General features: G+C 34.5%; 1 protein-coding gene across 2 annotated transcripts in view; it reads right to left on the reverse strand.

Annotated features, from left to right (window-relative positions):
• LOC114337466 (transcription factor EC) overlaps positions 1–24,117 on the reverse strand; it is a 598,738-nt gene that overhangs the window by 315,315 nt on the left and 259,306 nt on the right. The gene's annotated exons all lie outside the window — the stretch shown is intronic.

Consider the following 24,117-nt stretch of genomic DNA (forward strand, 5'->3'; position numbering starts at 1 on the left):
TCACTTAAATAGGACAACAGGTTTAGGAAATTCGAGACATTAAAAATGACCCATTTTGTGGGGTGCCCGTTTTTCGTGCCGGTCAGTGTAGTTATCAATTCTCATTTAGGTTCTATGCCTCTTCAATGTATGATTTCTCCTCAGAATGGGCAAGAAAAAGCAAGGTAAGTATCTTGACAGTTTGGGGACGTTGGAGCATGTTTTGCGAGGCAATCAAGCGATTTTTGTTGTTGTCCATAAGTGGGGCAGATGATGTTCTTTTGGGCGCAATCGGTGTTGAGATGTCCGCAGTACTTTAGATGAACAGGAATCATATTGGGGATCGGGCAATACAATATTTCCCTGTTGATCATGATATCCATCGAGACTGCTTCAGTGAACTTGGTTTTAAAGTCCGAGAAGACTTTTACAAAAGATAGTATTATTGGAACAACTTTGGTACATGACAATTACGTTTCGGATAGGCTATCCTCGATATCTTAGTTATTGTCTACACCGACAACAACTAAGTGGAAACTGGTTTGAAAATGCCTATAAGCGGAATTTGAGTTGTTTGTCACATTATGGGATAGTCTGTAAACTATAAAGATAGCTATGTGATAGAGACAGTTAGGCGTAATTTTGCCTGGCAGTTGTGAATGTCGTTAAGTTGGTATATTCGAACACTAGGTATTTTAAGAATACTTTTAGAGATTCCATTTTGTTTGGAAGAAGTTCATTGGCTGATAGTATTTGAAGAAATATTCGCTGCTGCCAAATGCTTATGGGTTGTGTCAAAAAGGTTTGGTATGATTGTTGTGGGTTGTATTCTGGAGATTTTGACTGAAGGAAAGAGTTATCTGGTTGTTTTGGAAAGGAGAGATTGGTTTGGTTAGAGTGCATGTTATGGATGAAGTTGGGTTGTCTGGTTGCCTTTTGGATGGGGGAGGTTCGAAAATGAAGACGAAGATCTCATTTACTCTGAGTACTAATTTAGTGAAGATAAAGTTTACTAAGCGTAATGATTTCAAAAGGAACCCAGAGAGGCATAATGCCTTACTACGACCTTGACATGGGAGAACAGAGTAGCAAGTGCAACCATCAGAGAAAGGCTCCAGTATCAGGGGCGTCATTTGAAATTTTGATTGGGAGGGGGGGCAAGCATTATATATACAATACATTATACAATATTAAAGTAATAAAATTGATGTATTTTTTGTAAATTTCAGTCATTTTCAGGGTCAGCGGAGGCAAATGCCCCCCTGACCCTGTCAAATGACGCTCCTGTTCAGTATACACAACTGAGGGAGTTGGCTCAGAACAGGACAAGCCACAAGAAAGCTCCTTAAGAACAAGGACCATCCTCACTAGAAAGACAGAAGATGTATAGAGAGGAAAACTGGCTGATCGACCATCTGATCAGCCATCAAGCTTTTAATAATTTCTTCATATTCTTTTAATTAAGTATAGAAATAAATAAGAAAATGTAGGCAAAATCTGTGTATAGCTAGCGTAAGATAATTTATTATTGTTTTTGTTATATTCTATTAGTGAAAAAAGAAGAAAATATTCTTATATTTTCATTAGGTAGATAAATAATTTCTGGAATTTATAACGTTTTTGGTGTTTCATTAAAACAATATTATAGTTAATTATAGTTAAATTTGTTTAAGTAACTAAACGTTACAGAGTTTATCAAAATTAATTATTTAATTTCGATAATAGTCCGATCAAAGAACAATCTGGCCAAAAAAAAATAAAAGAAGGATGAAAATTTGGGAATAGGTATTTAAAATTGTCTATTAATATATAAGAAAAAGTTTACAATTCTACATCCCCACCATTTTACAAAAATTAGAAGATATCCCCTTCTCGGGGTGAAAACATATACATTCAAAATAAGTCCGGAATTGGATAAAATGACTAATTCTAAACAGCTTTTATTCTATAGATTTATTTCACTAATTCAATACTTTTCGAGTTACTTGCGAGTGAACATGTTCATTTAAAAAAAAAAACATGTGTTTGACGGTTTTTCGCAAATAGTTCATCGAAAAAGTATTCTTAGCAAAATATAGCTTATAAAAAAATGAAAAAAATGACGAATGTATGAATTCTGTAGACCCAGTAGAAGTAGAGTTGTAGCTAATGAAAAGTAGGGTATTTTTGGTCAAATTCCAAATCGAATATTTCAACGTGAAATAACCAAAAAATAGAGCACTTTTCGGGGAAATCTCATTACAACTTTTGTAAACTGTTTAAAAAAGGTTTATTTTGGTTTTAAAAAAAAACTTCTAACCTTAAAAGTAAGTGACGCTCGAAATATTGTTGGTCCCTTTTATTTTTTGATAAAAAGAATCGCGAAAATCATCCCCTAATTAGCATCCCGAATAAAATTAATCGTTACCGCTTCACAAGTTATTTTGCTTATGTATTCTTTATATGATCTGTAAGTTTAATCGGTTCAAAGTGCTTATTTTTGAAAAGGCTGTAGTTAAAATGGCTTGAACGAGTCACTAATCACGAGTGTATGCCAATTTTGAACAGCCACGGCATAACTAACTTTTGTCTAACGGGGAATCAAAAAGTCCAAAATATTCAGAAAAGCAAAACGCACATTTTATTACTCTTTGAGATTTTTGGTATTACTAATAATTATGAAGTTATGTATTTTGAAAAAAAAGGAATTTTTTTCGAAATTAAAAAAAATATTTTAAGCCCAATTTTTTTCAAAAATGAGCACTTTGAACCAATGAAACTTATAGATAATATAAACATTACATAAGTAAAGTAACGTAAAGCGGTAACGATTAACTTTATTTGGGATGCTAATTAGGGGGTGATTTTTGCGATTCTTTTTACCAAAAAATAAAAGGGATCAACAATATTTTGTGCGTAACTCACTTACTTTTAATGTTAAAAGTTTTTTTAAAAAACAGAAATAAACCTCTTTTAAAACACTTTAAAAAAGTTTTCATGAGTTTTCCTTGAAAAGTGCCCCGTTTTTTGGTTATTTCAAGTTGAAATGTTCGATTTGGAATTTGACGAATAAGAACCTACATTTCATTAGTTACAACTCTGCTTCTACTGGGTCTAGAGACTTGATGGATTCATCAGTTTTTTCACATTTTTCTAAGCTATATTTTTGATAATAATATTTTTTCAATAAAATACTTACTTTTCGAGTTATTTGCGGAAAACCGTCTAAAAGCATGTTTTTTTTTTGTTAAAAATGAATATATTCACTCGCAAATAACTCGAAAATTATTGACTTAGTGAAAAACCTCTATGGAACAAAAGTTACTTAGAATTAGTCATTTTATGCAATTCCGGACTTATTTTGAATGTATATTTTTTTACCCTCGAGAAGAGGGTATTTCCCAATTTTTGTAAAATGGAGGGGATGTAGAAGTGTAAACTTTTTCTTAGATAATAATAGATACTTTCAATTACGTATCCGCAAATTTTCAGTCTATTTTATTTTTTTTTGGGATTTCGTGAAGTTTTGTGTTCTATGATCGGGCTATAAAGGAGCAGAGCCAAAATAACAAATAATCATGGAGATCTTAAAAATATAAATAATGAATTGGTTTTTAAAGGTCATTGGAGATATACGCGACATGTGTTAGTTAATTTGTTGATACCATGTTGTTGCTACAGATAACGGAAATACAGTCTTTAAACCGTACAATACAACTTTAATAATTACAAAGTTGAAATGGATCGAAAGTAGAATAAAAAAGTTATGCATTAGTTTTTATGACATGAAGTAGGTAATATACCCATGAGATATTTAAAAGATTATAATTTTTAATTAGAAATATCCAAAATTTAGCATTAAGCAAATGAACAGATATGAACGGAACCGATCAATCACATGAAATTCATAGCAATATTAAAGATCTACACAATAAATAATAGACCAGGTCTTAGCACTAAAAACACCGGAATAAATAGATTTTTAAATACACCACCTACAAAAAATTTACAATCAAGATGCAGCAGAAATAAACAAACCAAGACACGTTAAATTCAGGAGCACTCCCGAATCATAATTTACAATGTATATGTTACCAGTTAAACACGATTTCAGGACAAACTAGTTTGGCCTAGGCTAAACTAGTTTGTCCTATCGCGCGTTTATCCTGATATAAAGACGTCCAAACTAGTTTATCCTGATATAAAGACGCACACGTCAGGCCAAACTAGTTTATCCTGAAGTGTATGTTTTTATATCAGGATAAACTAGTTTAGCCTAGTCTAAACTAATTTAGTCTAGTCGAAAGTAATTAATTACAGATTGGTTGCTAATTTAAACGTAAGTTTAGAAGACACTATTAAGAGTTGTAAGGCTTTTAAGTATTTAGGGTAAATGATAAACCGAGATGGCACTTGTATGAAAGCAATGAAAATAATACGGGGCAAACAAGTCACGAAAGCACTTCCTGGAATGATATGGAAGAACACTATTCGATCTGGAAACGGTAACATCTTTCTTTCAATGTTTCTGTAACGATCAGCACATACATTAGTCCTGCAAAACATTGCTGAAATTCTGGCAAATTAAGTGACAGGAGGTCCCTTCGTTGGTTTAAAGGGAGTTCATTAGCCAGAACTGGTAAGCTAGTTAATAGACTGGTTCTTGTGGCATCGAAAACTAATCTCAAGCACGGGGCCGTGCCGTGCTATGATGCGGTGAGGCAGTCGCATCAGGCGGCATCACAAGGGGGCGGCATAATCAGTAAAATCTAATCTCCATCCATCCAATGGCACTACAGCCCAAATTGAGCCTTGGCCTCCTTCAACAAGCTTCTCCAATCATTTCGGTTTACCTCTGTTCTTTTCCATGAACGCGTTCCCAGGAAGTTCCTGGAATCCTCATCGACTTCGTCTTCCCATCTCTTTTTAGGTCTTCCAACAGGTCTTTTTGCCTGCATTCTTGCATTTAGCAATTTTCTGGGATTCTATTCTCATGCATGCGGACCACGTGCCCTGCCAACCGTAATCTCTGCAGTTAAGTGTATTGTGCTAGAGTTGGTTCGCTATATTGCTCGTATATTTCTCTATTATACCTAATTCGTCATTTGTTATTTTCACTTGTTGGGCATAGTATCCTACGTAACATTTTTTTTTTTTCAAACACATCAAATGCATTGGCAGATTTCTGTGTCACCACCCATGTTTCACAGCCATAACAACTTACTATGGGCCTGATTATTGTTTTATAGACCCGGAGTTTTGTTTTCCGGTGTACGTCTCGCGATTTGAATTTGTGGCCCATCGCGAAACAGGCTTTATTTGCCAGCACAAGCCTTCTATTTATTTCCCGTTCTTCTCTAAAAATCTAATGTAATAATGGATAATTCAAGATTGGAGAGAAGTTCTGAAAGAATTAGACTTTTGGCCTCACAATGTTTAGCTTTTCGTGGAACAACTGATCATTTATTTCAACCTAATAATAATGGAAAAATTTTAAAGTTAGTAGGTACAATATGCTATTTGAGTTTGATCCAGTAATGGAAGAACATATCGGGAGAGTGTAACGAGAGTCTGATAAGTGGTTTGTGACTTATTTAAGGAACAGTAGGCAAGATGAATTGATAAGTTTAATGGGTAATGTTATTTTAAAAAAAAATTCGAAATAGCAAAAGTCTCTAAATATTTTTCGATAATCGCCGATTGTACCCAAGACGTAAGTCATATTGAACAGCTCTCATTGACAATAAGAGTTGTCGCTTTTAATTCTAGCCAGAATAAATTATCAAAACATTTTTATTGGTTTTTTTGAAGCTAGTGATTCAACCGGTGAAGGTTTAACAGAACTTATTTTGACAAATTTTGAAAAGTTATGGAAAAGCGGTGTAGTATACAGATGTTGCAACATGTAACTATGTATAAGTTTGTCAGATTGTGTAAAAATGTAGTCAGCAACTATCGAAAAAATGAAAAGTTACAGACAATCTAGCTATGGCCAAATGAAAATTAGTGCTAATGAAATTGCAGAAAATCTTGATGTAAGTTCCGAATTTCCAGCTGAAAATGAAATTCGAGCCAGGAGAAAAAAGCGCCAATTTGATTACGAAAAATCTGTGGATGAGTTCTTAACAGAGGAAGATAAATTTAAAATAAATATTTTCATCTAAATTTTAGACATTACCATTAATTCTTTGATTGGCCGTTTTTGGCTTCTATAAAACACTAGAAAAATATTGTATGAATCTTCATTCATTCAATACTTTCAATAAAAAAGAATAATAATTGGATATAGATTCAAATGATATTGCGTGATATATCTCAAATGATACCATACTCCATGAAACCTTTTTTTAAGGTTTTGAGATTTTAAACTGTTACCAAAACTGTGCCGCTAAAATACCCTAATTTCTTTATACCCAGTTGTATCACTAAGAATTTTATTAACACTGCCTGTCTTGGTAGCTAATGGGGAAAGAAGTTTTTCAAAATGAAAAATTATTAAAAACTATTTACGAACGTCCATAAGACAAACAAAACTAAAAAATTTAGCACTCATTTCAAAAGAGTCCTCACTAGCTGCTACTTTAGACTAACCAATCTGCTTGACAGTTTGACAAAATTAAAGTCAGAAGGGCAAAATTGTAATTTTTGTAAATTTTATTTAATGTTAATACATGTTTCATTTCGATCAGTCGAAATCGTAAATTCGTAAAAAATTTGTGTCGTTTCATTTAATAAAAATAAACGTTAGGTTTCAATGATACTTAAGGGGCGGCATTTCTAAGACTTGCATCATATTGAAAAGATGTACCGCACGGCTCTGCTCAAGCAAGTATCTTGAATATAAAGTTTTTTTTAAGATGTCCTATTAGCAGTATTGTAGGATAAACAGCCGTAGCCTAGTTTACTTCATAATAATGATCTGCACAGAGTAAGTAGGATTGTTCTATCAGCCCCCTAAAGAGGTATAAGTGAAAACAGAGAACTAAGAGACTTATTAATATTCAGCTGAGCGGGGTACTACTATTGTACAAGGCGTGAAAATCCATAAACAAGGGATCTACTTGTATTAGGAAATGATCTCTTGTTGATATAATTTCAAAAATTGAAAAAGCATTAATGAGTCCCTTTGTTCTCTTGTTTAGGTATATTTGTAGGTTGGCTAGTAAATAGTAAATACCGGTAGCTTTATTTAATTTACAATACTTATTGTAGGTAATTAGAAAAAGTATTGGACTTATAAAAGTATTGCAGTATTAGATCGTTGTGAGTGCCATTTAATTTTGTACTAGAATATTCTAATAACTGCTAATTTATAAATGGATGTTTGGTTATTTATCATTGTTTACATTCTATTGATATTAAGATTCATTCCTAACTGCTACTCATTTCAATACGGTTCTTGAATATTTATCTAAATTGTGATAAATCTGAAGACCATCTTTAATTTCTCGATTTTTAGGCTGGCTTTATCTTTCAAGTAAAATTTATCAATTAACGCGAGCACCCGATAATACTACTTGTCATTGCCAGCGTTACATATCAAATCATGTACAACTTTTTTGTTATACTTTTGTGTTTGTCTTATGAATTAATGTTATCTGTCTGATCAGTTAATATTTTTTCCTTATTGTTTGAAGGTTATCATTTGTTTCGTATTTGTACACGATTATCAAAATACCGCACGGAAAACAACTTATTACGTTACTAATTGCGAGTAAAAAAGAATTACCCTATGGAAATGTCTCTTCAATACTTGTGTCAACACAGAAGTGTCAACAATACTTCAACTTTTTGCATTATCCGGCTTGAAAACTTGAAAGCTGGAATACAAAGATTGCAATGGGCCGGACATGTGATAAGAATGGGAGAGCGGAGAGAATAGGCTACCAAAAAGAGTACTGAACACTAGAATGCAGGGAAAGAAAACGGTTGGAAAAGCAAGAAAACGTTGGAAAGACACAGTAAGCAGCGACGCACAAGCAACTTCAGGAGTCCATGTATGGAGAAGAGCAGCCACAGACAAACAAGGGTGGAGGCAAAGAATAAAGGAGACCCAGGCTCAATTTGGGCTGTAGTGCCGTAGAAGAAGAAGAAGCCGTGAAAACTTATAAAGCGAACGAATGATTCGCCCTATTGATAGATTTACTTATCAATATCTTTTTGAATTGTTTTATTTATGCATAGAATTCTTCTGTTGATTCATATTTCGAACGCTTTAATCTTAGGTAGGTACTTAAAGCTATTACTTTTCATAATCATTTCTCCACCAAAAACATTATTTTATTTGTACGAACTCCATCTTTAAATGAGCATTCCAATCTTTTTTATTTTCTTCCTCCTCTATATTTTCTCCTTCGTAAGGATGTATTTCCACTATTTGTGTTGTTTTGCTTCGGATAATGAGCAACCAGTCATGTCCTTTATTTGGTCCGACCATCGTAATGGAGATCTTCCTATATGTCCAAAATATCTCAGTATATTTTGGTTGACAGTTGTGCTGAGTCTAGCTTTTAGGTTAAGTTCGGCTAATATTGAATTATTTGTGCGATGTCGGGTCCATGGTATGCGCAACATTCACCGGCTACCTTCTTTTTATCCTACTAAGTTTTAAACCTTTTTCCTCAAGTTCCAACAGACAGACTGTCCAATGTATAATTCGAATATAAATCCGAGTAAATAATTTATTGGTAGATCTCAAAATAAGTACACGCGACGTAACTTCAAACTGACTCTTTTACTGCTTATATTTAATGCAATTTTTGGCCATACATCTGCACATTCTTTTCCAACTGGACCAGTGGTTGCTGAGCCTTTCATTTCACTTTTATTGTTGAAAATGACCTCAGCATTATCTTTAAAGTAAATGCTTACACCATATTTTCTTCTGAATGGTTTCCTCTACCTGATGACTACGTAGGCTTGACTTTTTGCGGAGTTCTGGTTTAACCTTTTGGCTGTGACCACAATCATGTCAAGAGACCCAGAAATTTTGTTAACCATAAAACGAAGAAAACTCGAGTATTTGGGTCACCTGATGAGAGGCCATAAATACGCATTACTTCAAAATATAATGCAAGGAAAAATAGAAGGAAAACGGAATCCAGGCCGTAGAAGAATGTCATGGTTGCGGAATTTGAGAGAGTGGTTTGGCTGCACCACTAATGAACTTTTTAGGTCAGCTGTAAACAAGGTCAGGGTAGCCTTGATGATTTCCAATCTCTGATAGGAGTGGCATAAGAAAAAGAAGACAGTCATGTCCCGAGATCCTGAACGTGGGAGACGGTTAAGTTGTTCACCAACATCTTGTACGGCAAGACCATATTATAAGTTTTTGGCTCCTGTGTTATCCGCACAATTAATTACTGCTCTAACAGGAAGACCCAGCCGGACCATGTATGGGTGCCATGCTATCGACAAAGACACAGCAACGAAAGAGATGATGAAGATAATCGTCTCCAAACAGCAAATAGATAGCTTTAACAAAGACGTAAGATAGTTTACGACGTCGTATGTAAGAGAGCTAATGATTGATTGAAAATATGAAACCGATACACTTCAGAAAATATTTTCAGAATGATGGTAGTAGGTTTGTTCGTAGAACGATCAGCAACCGTTGCCAACCATCAGACGCATGCGCGTTCGTAGTTTACGAACTCAAACTGTTAACTGCGCAGCGCCAACTGTTAACTGCGCATGCGTCTGATGGTTTGGATCGTACGATCCAAACGATCAGCAACCGTTGCCAACCATCAGACGCATGCGCAGTTAACAGTTGGCGCTGCGCAGTTAACAATTTGAGTTCGTAAACTACGAACGCGCATGCGTCTGATGGTTGGCAACGGTTGCTGATCGTTCTGAGTATGTATGTATGTCTTTTTCTATTATGTATTTGTTTATCAACTAGCGATTGGATCGATAAACTAGCAGAAAAATTTAAGTGATATCCTAAAAACGTTTCGCAGCTATTTTTCCTCCCATTAGTAACAATAAACAATAATCTCACGAGAACTCAAAACAATTGTGTATAACTTTAAATGAAACAATCAGCTTTTGGTGAATTACTTAATTAATATGTTTCTAAAAATAACTGTCCTTTAGCGTGGTGCGTTATTATTGAAACTATCGTCGTTTAACATTGTTCTACATATTTTTTTATTAAAACGCCACCTTTAGCATTTTCATTTACAGGTATCTCGATGTTTTTTTTAGAAAAACGGCGTACTTGCACGTTAGAGGTATCTTATGCACTTAATGACACAACAGGAAGGAACATCGTGAGTATTCAGCGAGGATGATTGGATGATAGATGTGATTGTGGTGAAATACGTAAATGATCATAATGGAGAGGTAAAAACCGACATATAGAGCATTGCAAAAACCTGGAAAAGTACCCCGCACAAACCTTATGGAAATTAGGTCCCAGTGGATTTCGTTCATACTTTGGGAAAATATTTTTAAAGCATCCTGATAAAAAGTTCTCAAGGGCACAACTCAATCGTATGAAGGATTTTCAAGATATAGAGGCACAAACTCGGAAAATTATAAGATTTACTGGGTATTCCAATTCCCTGAGTTACTGGTCATCTGGCAACATGTAGAAGTTTGGATAAAGGAAAAGTACTAGTAGTCTAGGATTTTTTCCTGGCTATCCAATGGCGACTTTTACTTTGACCTTGACCTTCAACGGGCGTTATCTTCTAGAGTTTCGAAGGGTTTCGGTATTTAATTGATGCAAATGAATTACTGGAGGGTTTTTTGAGGTCGCTAAACACGGATATGCCACCAGAACTGACTTCCGGAGCACCTGGTATCCAAGGTCAATGAAAGGGGCTCCTGGAGTTTCGAGGGTCTTTGGTACTACACTAATCCAAACGGATTAGTTATAGACGACGCTATATTGCAGACGACGCCGCAATAATCGCCGAGAAAGAAGACGATCTCCAAAGATTAACACACATCTTCAATACAACAGCCAAAAACTACAATATGATAATATCAGCAGAAACAACCAAATGTATGACAACATCTAAATACCCACTACGATGTAAAATCGAAATTAATGGGAAAATAATAAAGCAAGAAGCAAGTTTTAGATATCTGAAAATAGATATAACCAGTTACGGAGATGTTGAAGAGGAAGTACGAAAACAAAGCTTAAAAGCAAGTAAAGCGGCGGGATCCCTTAATGACACAATCTGGAAGAACAAACACCTAAGACAAGACACAAAAGCAAGAATCTATAAAGCAGCAATTAGACCTATATTGACATACACCGCGGAGACAAGACCTGACACATCTAAAACGAGACGACTACTAGAAGCAACAGAGATGAAAATACTCCGACGAATATCAGGGAAAAGTCTGTTGGATAGGGAGAGAAGCGAAAACATAAGAAGATCAGGCAATGTAGAAGACATAAATGGATGAGTGACAAAACGGAAACAGGAGTGGAACGAACACATTAGTAGAATGGCAGAGGATAGGATAGTACGAATAGCACGAGATAAGTCACCAAATGGACGAAAAAGTATTGGCAGACCAGGAAAAAGATGGTGCGATAACTTATCTAAATAATTTAGGAGGCTAATATTGAAGAAGAAACAGGCTTTAAAGCCTACATACAAGAAGGAAGAAGAAGAAGAAGAAGAAGGATTAGTTATAGGTTTTTAGGGTTGCTGAACACGAATACGTGATCAGCACAGACCCACGGGCACCTAGTGCCTAAGCCAGGTTATCTTCTGGAGTTTCGGAGGAATCAAATGGATTACTCTTAGGTTTTTAACTCCAAAAGATTCCAGGAGCGCCTCTCATTGACCTTGGAAACCAGGTGCTCCGAGAGTCGGTTTTGGTGGCATATTCGTGTTTAGCGACCTCAAAAAACCCTCCAGTAATTCATTTGCATCAATTAACTGCCGAAAACCATCGAAACTCTAGAAGATGACATCCCTTGCAGTGGCTCTGACCACCACGTCCTCCGGAGGTCAATTCTGATGGCATATTCGTCACTTAGCGATCCCAAAAACCCATGAGTAATCTGTTTATATCAATTTAATGCCGAAAACCCTCGAAACTCGAGTAGATGACGTCCGTTGAAGGCCAAGGTCAAAGTAAAGGTCACCATTGGATAGCCAGAAAAAAATCTTAGGCTACCAGTACATTTCCTTGATCCAAACTTCTACATGTTGCCAGATAACCAGTAACTCAGGGAATTGGAATGCCCAGTAAATCTTATAATTTTCCGAGTTTGTGCCTCTATATCTTGAAAATCCTTCATAATATTGAGTTGTGCCCATCAGAACTTTTTATCAGGATGCTTCAAAGAGTATTTTCCCAATGTATGAACGAAATCCACTGGGACCTAATTTCCATAAGGTTTGTGCGGGGTACTTTGCTGCTCAGAATTATACAAAGACACTTCAAAAGATGCATCAGTTTAAAAAGACAAGAAACATACAAACAAAAAAGCAGAACCAATCATTATACGAGCAGAAATAGAGAAGGCTCTCAATCAACTAAGAAACAAAAAAACAGGGATAGATGGCATACCAGTGAAGACTCAAAAGCAATGGGCGAAATTGGTGTAGATGCAATACTGGATATGTGCATATGTGCAACATGATATGGATAACAAGTGAATGACTTGATGAGTGCTGCGGATCAACCTTTATCTCTAGTCATAAAAAAGGATCACTAACTGTATGGAGCAATTACAGAACCATTAATGTAACATGTAACGTGATCTAACAAGGTTTCTTTAATATATTGCCCTATAACATTACATAAGTGGCAACGGGCATTTTTGGTATTATGCAAATTGTGAAAAGTTCAAATAGGCTTTGTTTAATTTACAGCCAAAAACAAGTATAATAGCAATCCATCTTATCGTTAGAATCATTTACAGTCGCTGAAAATATATAAAGTAAAAGACTTGAGGAAGTACCAAGTAATGGCAATACGAAAGAATGAAAAACAGGTAAGAAAAATCAACAAGATTGTAGAAAAATAGTAGTAAAGATTTACGACAGTCAAAATAAAGTGCCTTAGAATGGTCAGACGAGTTGCAAAATTGAGGAAGAAAATAGAAAAACTACAAATTAAAAGAAGACTGCTAAAAGAAATATGTCAATCAAACACAACAAAAAATTAGGGAAAGAAACCCAGAAAGCTAGGACAGGACAGATGTGACATGACTACAAAAAAGGAGAAGAAAAACAAAAACAAAAGCAAATTCCTTAGCAAAAAAGAGGAAAGATTGAGCAGAAGTTGTTTTAGTTAATTAACGTACTCTAACAAAGTTTTGTTTTAATATTTTACCCTAAAAAAACAGTCCCGGATTAGGAATCTTGGGGCCCCTAGGCAATCCAAGCTATGAGGCCCATTAAGGCCTCCGAATTCTCCCTCCAAAACCATCTAGTATCTAGGTTAACCCCTCCATCTCCATCCTCCATCTGCAGTTTTAAGTTCAATCTCTTCTCTCTGTAATGATTTACTAACAGCGTTGATGCGTTCTAAAATTGTTACCCAAAACTCATTCATTACGAATGTTTCTTTTTTGACTTTTCTTTCAACAATCACTTAGTCCCTTAAACTGTTTCGTCCCTTTGATTAGTGTTTTCAGCAAGAGAATCCACAGCAGATTTAAATACGTTGTAACCTTTAGACAAATCTCTTGTTGCGTCAGCCCTTGCACTCCATCTAATGCTGCTTGCTATTTTAATGACTAAATCGTGGCGAATGGGATCGCTTTGTGAAGTTTCAGTTAAGCATTTGATCATAACTTTTCAACGGTGGGCCTAAAAAAAGTTGTACACGGACTGAACAAACCCAACATACGATATTTCTCCAATACAACTTTCAGCAGCTCTCACTCCAAGTAAATTAAGCGAGTGTGCGGCAAAATAAATTTAAATTGCAAGTTGCTTAATCTTAGATAAATAAACCTGAATACGATTGTATTTTCCTGACTTGTTTGCTGAATGATTGTCCCCTCATGTCGTTTACATCAATGCCACAGTCGTTTAAAACGATTAAAACAGCAAAAGAAAGATTTTCTTCAGTATGGCTACTTATGGGTATGAATATGAGAAAACCCTCATATACTTTACCATCAGCTGGATTTACATATCTTAATAATTAGTCAACTGGTCAATATGATACAAATCCGGTATTGAATCAATACAGTAGTATTTGGCTTCATTAATTTCTTTACGTTTCAAAACGTGTTTTCTCACTACTTCTATTATTTATTCCCAGATCTTTAAAGATAAGTGAGAAGGCTTTCCAGTGCCCTTATTGTCATACTTAGCTAAATGAGAGCCTAAAAAAGATCGTACCCTGCAAGTAGCTCTAAAATGCCTAAGTAGTTCCCATTATTTTGTGAACGAAGGATCTCTATATCACTTCTAAACGCTAATGCGAGAGAAGATAGAAACAACCACAGAGACTATTTTTTCAGAACTTAAATCCAGTAATCTCATTCTTGAATAAATTAAATCTCTAAAGAACTGTCAATTCGATCATGAAGGCGCTGCCTGTCGCAGCTTTTAACTTTTGTTACACTGATATATTTTCAAAAAAACATAGATTGTGTGAAAAATCTTGTAATGCATTCAAAATTTCTTTTTCATGCTGAAAAACTTCCACCAAGATTTTTACATTCTGATGAACCTTTCCCAATCAAAAATTACCATATTTCTTCAGTTATGGTATTCCATAATCCTATGTTGTTTCCGAATTCTGAGCCCAATTTACCTTTAACTTCAATTTCTAACGTAATTTCGGTTTCTGATTCTTTTCTTGAACTGGAATATAACTGTCATTGTATGTTTTTTCATCTTCTTCATTTACGGAAGCTGTGTTTCCTTCAGTTATTTCTATTTCATCACGTGTATTTTCATTGGTTGCAGCTTCACTAGCTGTTGATTACTGTGTGAAACCGAGTTTATGGTATTGCGCGATATTTGAATTTTTCAACAAATATATCTATGATTTATAGTTTTGATTTAATTCTAATTATTATTTTTTCGGTTTGGGGCCTACGAGACCCCCTTTGGGGCCGAGGCCCCTAGGCAACTGCCTACTTTGTCTAATGGTTAATCCGGCACTGCTAGAAAATTGTGAAAAGTTCAAATCAGCTTTATTTATTTATTTATAGCCAAAAACAGATATAGCAGTCCATTTCATCATTAGAATGATTGACATCCACTGTAAATATATTATGTATCAATGGAAACAAACATGATGAAAATAATATAAAGCATAAAACTTAAGAAAAAATCAAGTAATGGTAATACAAAAGATTAAAAAGCAGATACCTACCTAATAAAAATTAACAAGAGAGTAGAAAAATAGGAAATTCTTACGACAGTCAAAATAGAGTACCTTAGAATGTTCAGATCAGTTACAAAATTAGGAGGAAGAAAACAGAAAAGTTAGAAAATAATAGATGACTACTGAAAGAAGTGTGAAAATCACAGATAAGAAAAAAATAGGGAATGAGACGGAGAAACGTAGGACAGACATGACAAGATTACAAAAAGGCAAAAGAAAACATAAACAAAAGTAAAATCCTTAGCAAAAAATAGGAAAAATTGAGCATAAGTTGTTTATAGTTAATATATAATATAACGTGCTCTAACAGCTTAAGATTTTTTTATATTACCCTATAATATAACATTATGTATCAACGGAAACAAATATGATGAAAATATAAATAAAGTATAAATCTTGAAAAACAGGTAATATAATCAACAGGGGGTCAAAGAATAAGAAAACTAAAAGGAAGAAAACAGAAAAACTACAAATTAACAGAAGATTAGTGAAAAAAATTTGTCAATAAAAGACAAGAAAAAAATAGGGAAAGAAACCGAGAAACCTAGGACAGACGCGAAATAACTACAAAAATGGAGAAGAAAATAGTGAGCAGACGTTGTTTTATTTAATTAACGAGCTCTAACAAAGTTTTCTTTTAATATTTTACCCTAGAAAATTGTGAAAAGTTCAAATAAGCTTTAATTATTTTATAATCAAAAACAAGTAGGTGTAGTAATCCATTTCATCATTAAGATCATTTACAGTCGCTGAAAATATTATGTATCAACGCAAACAAACAGGATAAAAATATATAAAGCATAAAACTTGAGAAAGTAAAAGTATTGAGTAATGGCAATACAAAAAAATTAAAAACAGGTACCTAATGCAAATACCAAGAGAGTAGAAGAATAGAAAAATTACGACAGTCTAAATAAAGCACCTTAGAATGGTCAGAAGAGTTACAAAATTAAGAGGAGGAAAACTACTAATTAGTAGAAGAATAGTGAAAGAAATGTGTCTCAAAGACAAGAAAAAAATAGGGAAAGAAACCGAAAACCCTAGGACAGACGTGACAAGATTACAAAAAGGGACAAGAAAAACATTTTCTTAAAGTTCCATCTCATATCGGAAGTTGGATATCATAATGGCTATGGTCATTTTGTTGGCTGCTGTTCTGAATAGTTGTAATGAACTACAGTTTAAACCATTCTCTAAGGTTCCTCAACCAGGAGACGCGTCTTCTTCCTATGCTTCTTCTTCCTTGGATCCTTAGCAAAATCCTTGACACGAACATGAAAAGAAAAACATGAACAAAAACAAAATCCTTAGCAAAAACAGGAAATATTAAGCAGAAGTTCAGTGCTCTAACAAAGTTTTTTTAATATATTACCCTATAACATTATGTACCAACGGAAACAAACATGATGAAAATATAAATAAAGTCTAAAATTTGAGAGAAAGTATCAAGTAAATGCAATACAAAAGAATAAAAACAGGAAAGAAATCTGAGACAGACGTGACAAGATTACAAAAAGGGAGAAAAAACAAACAAAAGCAAAAGTTTTAGCAAAAAATAGAAAATTTTGATCAGAAATTGTTTATAGTTAAGTTAGTCAGATTAATGTAACGTCCTCTAACATACTTTTCTTTTAATGTTATAAGTGGCAATGGGAATTTTGATAAAATCCAAATTAGCTTTATTTTTTTATAGCCAAAAACAAGTATAGCAATCCATTTTTACGATTTCTGTGTATTTTCCTTAACAACCCAAAAAGCCCGCCAAACGATGAGTTATCTACTAATAGATTAACTGAGAATTTACAATAATTTTGTTCCTACTTATCTACATATAACGAGAAAAAAATTTCTAATTAATTAGGAAATAGCAACAATTTTCGACGTAATTGATGTAACGCTCGCGGAGTTATGCCAGATATCTGTTATCTCAATGTGTTTTATTTGAGAGACTGATTTAAAACTGTTAAAGGGAAAAAATACGATTTAAAATCATAAAATAAAAACCGCAGATTAATAAGAGTAATTATCATATTCAGCATCTACAAAACCAGAACCTGTTGCTTAATTTAGATAAATAAATAATAAAAGCTGAATGTGTCTATTATTTAAATCTAGACGGAACAAATTATGGTATTTCCATGGATCAAAGTTCTGTTTGCACTTAAATGGTAATATAATGAAAGAAAACATTGGCACTGTACCTTACATCTCCTAGTGATGATATTGTAAATCGGCATTTTTCGTTGTCTAGTTTTCCCTGTCATTCGATAACAAATTATAACGGCTTTGGTCAATCTAGCATCGAAGAATCTATGACGCACTTAAAATCATATTCCTAAATAAGCACTTAAATACGACACTTACAGTGAAAATACAGTCAATAGCGCGGATTCGCGTAAAACCCGAATTACAGAGATAATAAATAAATACTGAAGAGATACACGATACGCGATACGTCTAGATACTTTCGGTAACGGAACCCTGTATCATCTGTCGTCGCGTACTGTTCGTAGTTACTGCACAGCTAAAACGTGTATTAAGCGTACATGCGCGCGCGCCACGTGATTCAGTTCGCAGATGGGGACCCTTTTGAATAATTACACAACTTCATTGTTACTGTAACTGTAAAGAATGATCAACTTCTTAATTATTAATAATTAATTATGTAAAAGCTGTACCAAAAAAATGTACCAACACGCTTTTTAACACGTTGACATAGAGAACGTCTATAGACGTCTAATTTCGATTGATGTAATGTGACACAACGTCTATAGACGTTGGGGAGAATCAAAAAATTGCACTAAAATAGCAATTCCGCCAGTGACGTAGAATTTGGGAAGGGTCAACCATTCACGTTCCCCCGTCGTACGTCTCTGGTAGTAGCCAGAACCGTTTGTTTAAGATAATTTAGTATGGTGTACAGTACCAGCACCACTTACCAAATTTCGTGTTGTTGTCCCATGCCTGTCAGGAAATATTCAAAAATAAATAAAATAAAACTTTAACTTTAACACCCTGTATTTCGGTTATTATCAACTTTTGTACAAAGGTAAGTTAGCTTAAATCGCCCTATTTTAACCTCAGAAATCTAAGGTTAAGCTATGGCCCATTCTTTACTAAACACCCTGTATACATATATACAGGGTGTCCAGAAACTCTCCTAACAAACAAAGACCATAGATTCCTCAGATAATGTTTAAGACAATTTAACCCAATTCACTTAGTCCGAAAATGCTTCCTAAGGAAGCTATAGCTCTTTAATAATAATTTCTCTCTTTTCCTCAGTATCAGTGTGTTTTATGAATTTTTTACTCTCGTTCTGCCACATATGTTTTATTCCATCTTTAGCAAATAATAAACTAATTCTCTGTAATTCTCCCAATCAGATTTGTCTCCCTTTTTGAAGAGAGGTATTAAGATACTTGATATCTAACTTTCTTGCTTGATCTCTAAATTTCTCTACTTTTAACATACATACTGATACTGCAATACAAGTCGAGTAGGATATTAAATAAAAAACTTTCAGAAGCTGAAAAAGAAGCATAACATATATGGGCAATCTTTTTTTATCAATAACAATTTAAGAATTCATTGACTCTCTCTATTTCAAAATATTCGGTATCTTTGTTTACCTTTTCGTTTGCAAATTCTTAGTCTGGGTTCGGCAGTTTAAATTTTGCAAATTGGTTAACAATATTCTGATGGTTACATTAAATTTCACAACAGATTTATTGATATTCATTGTAAGTACTTCAATCATAAGTAATTATTTCGACATATGAGTGATCTGAATATATATGCGTTATTTGGTAACCTACTTCCACTGCAAATCGTTTATCTCTTATGCGCTAGGAAAAAATGGCAACTAAAGTTTTTATTGGTGAAACTCAAGGAAAACTATCACGAATATGCTAAAAAGAAAATACACACATGTAATCTACTCATTTTAATTATAGTATTTGCCTTATGCCACTGATATTACTATTTTTTATGTTAACAGGTATAGAAAATAAAAATTGAACTGTATGATTTGTATTTACACAATCTGTAGTATCGGATACATATACAGGGTAACAGAATACATATACAGAAACTCTACCGACAAACGAAGACAGGAGATTTCTCATATAATTTTAAGACATTTTAACCCAATTCGTCTAGTCCGAAAATGCTTCCTAAGGGAGCTAGAGCTCTTTGAAGATGGCGTCTTGTAATTAGATTTTCTTAAATACCTCAAGAACGCTTCTATTTACAAAAACAAAAATTGGTACACATATTTATCTTTCAGAGATAAATCGATTCCATGCATTGCGAATTTCTAGTACTGGTCATAGGCATCCGTTTTAGGTAGGGCAACAGTTATTTTATCGCATAACTTTTTTATCTTTAATTTATCAGCATTTTTGACTCTGGATTATTAAATTGTGAGGTATTCTACAACTAAAAGGTACTCTTGTTTTAAGTCGATAGGATACATCGTACTCTAGAAAAATCAATTTGAAAATATTTCTTTTTTTGAATTTCCAAAAAAAATTAAAAAAAAACTATTTAGAAATCCGAAAACTGGTACGTTTATTTATATTTCAGATATGAATCGATTTCATTAATTGCGAATTTCTAGTACGGGTCATATGCGTCCGTTTTGGGTGGTCAACGGCTATTTTATCGCATAACATATTTGTCTTAAATTTTTAAGCATTTTTTACTCTAGATTAAGTTATGAGGTATTCTAGTACTAAAATTTACTCTTGCTCTAAGTTGGTAAAACACACCTTTTTTTTAATTTTTTATTTTTTTTTCAAATTCAAAAATCGATTTTTCTAGGAAACCGTGGGTCCTACCGACTTAAAGCAAGAGTACCTTGTAGTACTAAAATACCTCACAATTTAATCATCCAGTGTCAAAAATGCTTAAAAGTTAAAGACAAAAAAGTTATGTGATAAAATAACCGTTGCCCTACCCAAAACGATGGAATCGATTAATCTCTGGAAGATAAATATACGCACCGATTTTCGTTTTTTTAAATTGAAGTGTTCTGGAGGTATTTAAGAGAAACTAATTACAAGACGCCATCTTTAAAGAGCTCTAGCTCTCTTAGGAATCATTTTCGACTAGGTGAATTGAGCTAAATTGTCTTAAAATTATCTGAAGAATTTCCTGTCTTCGTTTGTCGGTAGAGTTTCTGGACACCCTGTATATTATAGGTTTATATTGAATGAATACGACCATAAACAGATTAAAGACAAGGAAAGCAGCAGGACCAGACGACATTATAAATGAGTTCTTCAAGAAAGGGGGAGAGGAACTAGCCCACAGAATCCACAAGCTGATAGAACGAATATGGGAAGAAGAACGCATGCCGAACGACTGGAATTGCGGTCTGATAACACCAATCCCTAAAAAAGGTGACAAGACGAAATGCACTAACTACAGGGGAATCACGCTATTAAATACGATGTACAAAATATTAACTAATTTGATCAGACAAAGAATAGAAAAATAAACGAGAACAAAAATAGGTGAATACCAACATGGATTCAGAGAAGGTAAGTCAACAATAGATGCAATACACATTGTAACGCAAATCGTCGAAAAAAGTTACGAGCATTGAATAGATCTACATATACTGTTTATTGACTACAAGCAAGCCTTTGACAGTGTTATAGGGGAGGAGCTAATTAATGATATGAAGCAACTAGGCATTCAAGAAAAACTAGTAAGTCTCACGAAAATGACGATGAAGGAATCCAAAGCACGAATCTTAACAAGGGAAGGCCCGTCAGATGAAGTACAAATTGAGGTAGGTGTCAGACAGGGAGACTCCCTATCAACAACATTATTTAACATTGCCATAGAGGGTGCAGTAAGAGCAGCCAAAATTAGGGGAACAATTATCGAATCTTCAGCCCAACTGATAGCGTATGCAGACGATATTGCACTGGTTACTAGAGATTTAAAAACCATGCAGAATATAATATTAATACTAGATACAGAAGCAAAGAAGAGAGGGCTAGTAATAAACCAAAGCAAAACGAAATACCTCAAGTGCTCCAGAGAGAATACAAACATCGAGAAAGAAATTAAGTTTGGAGCATATACATTTGAAAGAGTACACCGTTTCAAATATTTGGGAGTGATGGTGAATGGCAGAAATGATAGAACGGATGAAATAAATGAACGAATCCTACTGGGTAATAAAACCTATTGGAACTACCAAAAATTCTTGAAAGAAAAACACATTAGTAAGACAACCAAATTAAAAATTTCCAAGACTGCAATCAGGCCAGTGATCACCTATGGTGCAGAGACGATGTGCCTAACACAAAAAGATGAAATGAGATTAGAAATCTTAGAGAGAAAGATAATTCGACGAATAATGGGACCGGTGAGGATAAGTGTAGGCGAATTTAGAAGATTAACAAATGAAGAAATTAAAGAAGTCATCCAGGGTGAAGACATAATCAAGTTCGTGAAGGCGCAGAGGCTCAGGTGGCTGGGACGCACAGAAAGAGCTAACCCAGACTCTACGCTAAAGCGAATAACTGGCTGGAGACCAACAACAAACAGACCAAAGGGAAGACCCAAAACAAGATGGAGAGATCAAGTCTTAGGAGACATAAAGAAGCTGAGAATCTACAATTGGAAGGAGCGTTGTAAGGACCGGAAAGAATGGAGGAAAGTTGTAGACAAAGCCAAGTCACACACGCTGCTATAATAATAAAAGACAACAGCGGACTGATTCTCCGCAACAAATGAATCAGAGAGCCCAAAAAAGCGGCAAACACGCCAGGAGTGAATAAGCCATGATGATGATGATTGAATGAATAGTTATTTTTTATTGCGTAGTTTGTTTTTATTACATATTTTCTTAAACAACTACTTCTTCTTCTTCATAAAGTGTCCTCTCCTCAATGGAGGTTGGCCACTACAATTGCAACTCTTCTCTGTCTTCAGCTGTTCTTATTAGCTGTTCAAAATTTAACCCTGCCATTGTCGGATAACCAACTACTACCTAATCTATATAACCAATTCAGAGCAGAGAGAGGGGTTAGACAAGGATGCGTTTTGTCACCTGACTTATTCAATATTTATGGTGAATATGGCGAATATTCCTACTAAGACAAGCTTTGAAAATAACATATGAGTATGGAATTGATACTCACCATTTGTTTGTGGATTTTAGATGTGCCTATGACAGTGTAGACAGAAACGCATTATACAAAGCCATGATAGAATTTAATGTCCCAATACACTTAGTGAGATTGGTGAAATCACCCCTCTCAACAGTCGAGTGTAAGGTTAGAGTGCAGAATGGACTATCAAGCACTTTCCAGACACAAACAGGACTTTGACAGGGAGATAGCCTGTCGTGCCTTCTTTTCAACATTGCCCTAGAGAAAGCTATTAGTGAATCTGAAATAACAACAAGAGGGACCATTATTAGTAGGAGCGTACAAATACTAGCGTATGCAGATGACGTCGATATACCAGTAAGGAGAAAGGCAATTGGTTCAATCGTTCACGGCATTGGAAGCAGCAGCAAAAGAATGGGGCTACAAGTTAATATTAATAAAACTAAGTATATGCAGGTCTCAAATAATAATCAAGTAGCAGAATCTGAAGATCTAACGGTTGGAACATATACTTTTGAAGAAGTAAAAGAGTTCGTATATCTAGGCTCACAAATCAACCAAAGCAATACAGTAACTGCAGAAATTAACAGACGTATATATCTAGCAAATAGAGCGTACTATGGATTAAAGAAACTTTTAACGTCAAACATAGTCACAAAAGGAACAAAAATATTGATATACAGAACTCAGATCAAGCTCGTCCTCACTTACGCGTCAGAAACGTGGACAATAACAAAAAGTGATAAAGAACGGTTAGGCTGTTTTGAACGTAAAATCCTCCAAAATATCTATAAAGGCGTGGAGGAAAACGGATTATGGCTTATATGCTATACTTCTGAGGTTTACCACCTTTATAATGAGCCTAGTATTGGTAGATCTATCAAAATAATGTGACATAATTATGTCACCCGACTGTTTTCAGCTCCCGGCCTAACAGATGCCAAAGGTTTTTACCAAGTAACCTTTATTTATATAATGATTTATGCACCTGTGGTTGATTGATTTATGAGGGACCCTAAAGAAAGATCTCGATCGAGTTGTTTACATACCTTTTTCTAATAATTGTGCTTTTGTTATTGTACTAGTAAATTCGATTTTACGTGCTTTAAGTTATTTTGTAAATACTCGTTTTTTCTGGATAATTCTTTTGCATTCGAGATGATTAAGCATTGTATAAATAAGAGGGATTTTGAAATTAGCAGTCAGTTGTGAATTTGAAACCGTCGGTGTACTTTAATATGTAACGGGCGCGGTATATTTTTTGAATTTGTAATTAGATTGCCCAAAGAAGGAGTGATACAAAGATGACATCTAGGTTCCTTGCTGTTTCAAATACATATCTCCAAAGACAAAAATGCTCGTTTTCAAGGAAATATACACACTAATACTTACATATCGCTCTGAAACATGAGTGCTAAACAACAGGAAGAAATAGGATAAAAACAGATGAAATGTTTCACGTATACACAAAGTGTAGAGAAATTTCAACAAACTGAAAAAAGTACTCTGTAGCAGAGATCTTCTGTACAATTTCTTTAAAAATAAGACTTCTGAGATGCTACGTGTTCTCCGTATTATTCTATGGGTTGGAGGCTTGGACATTAAAGAAAGATGTTTCGGACAGATTAGAAGCCTCTGAGTTATAAGTCTACAGAAGAATATTAAGAATAAGTTGGGTGGATATAGTCACGAATGT

Source organism: Diabrotica virgifera, chromosome 10 (genome assembly GCF_917563875.1).
Source record: "Diabrotica virgifera virgifera chromosome 10, PGI_DIABVI_V3a".
Taxonomy (NCBI): domain Eukaryota; kingdom Metazoa; phylum Arthropoda; class Insecta; order Coleoptera; family Chrysomelidae; genus Diabrotica; species Diabrotica virgifera.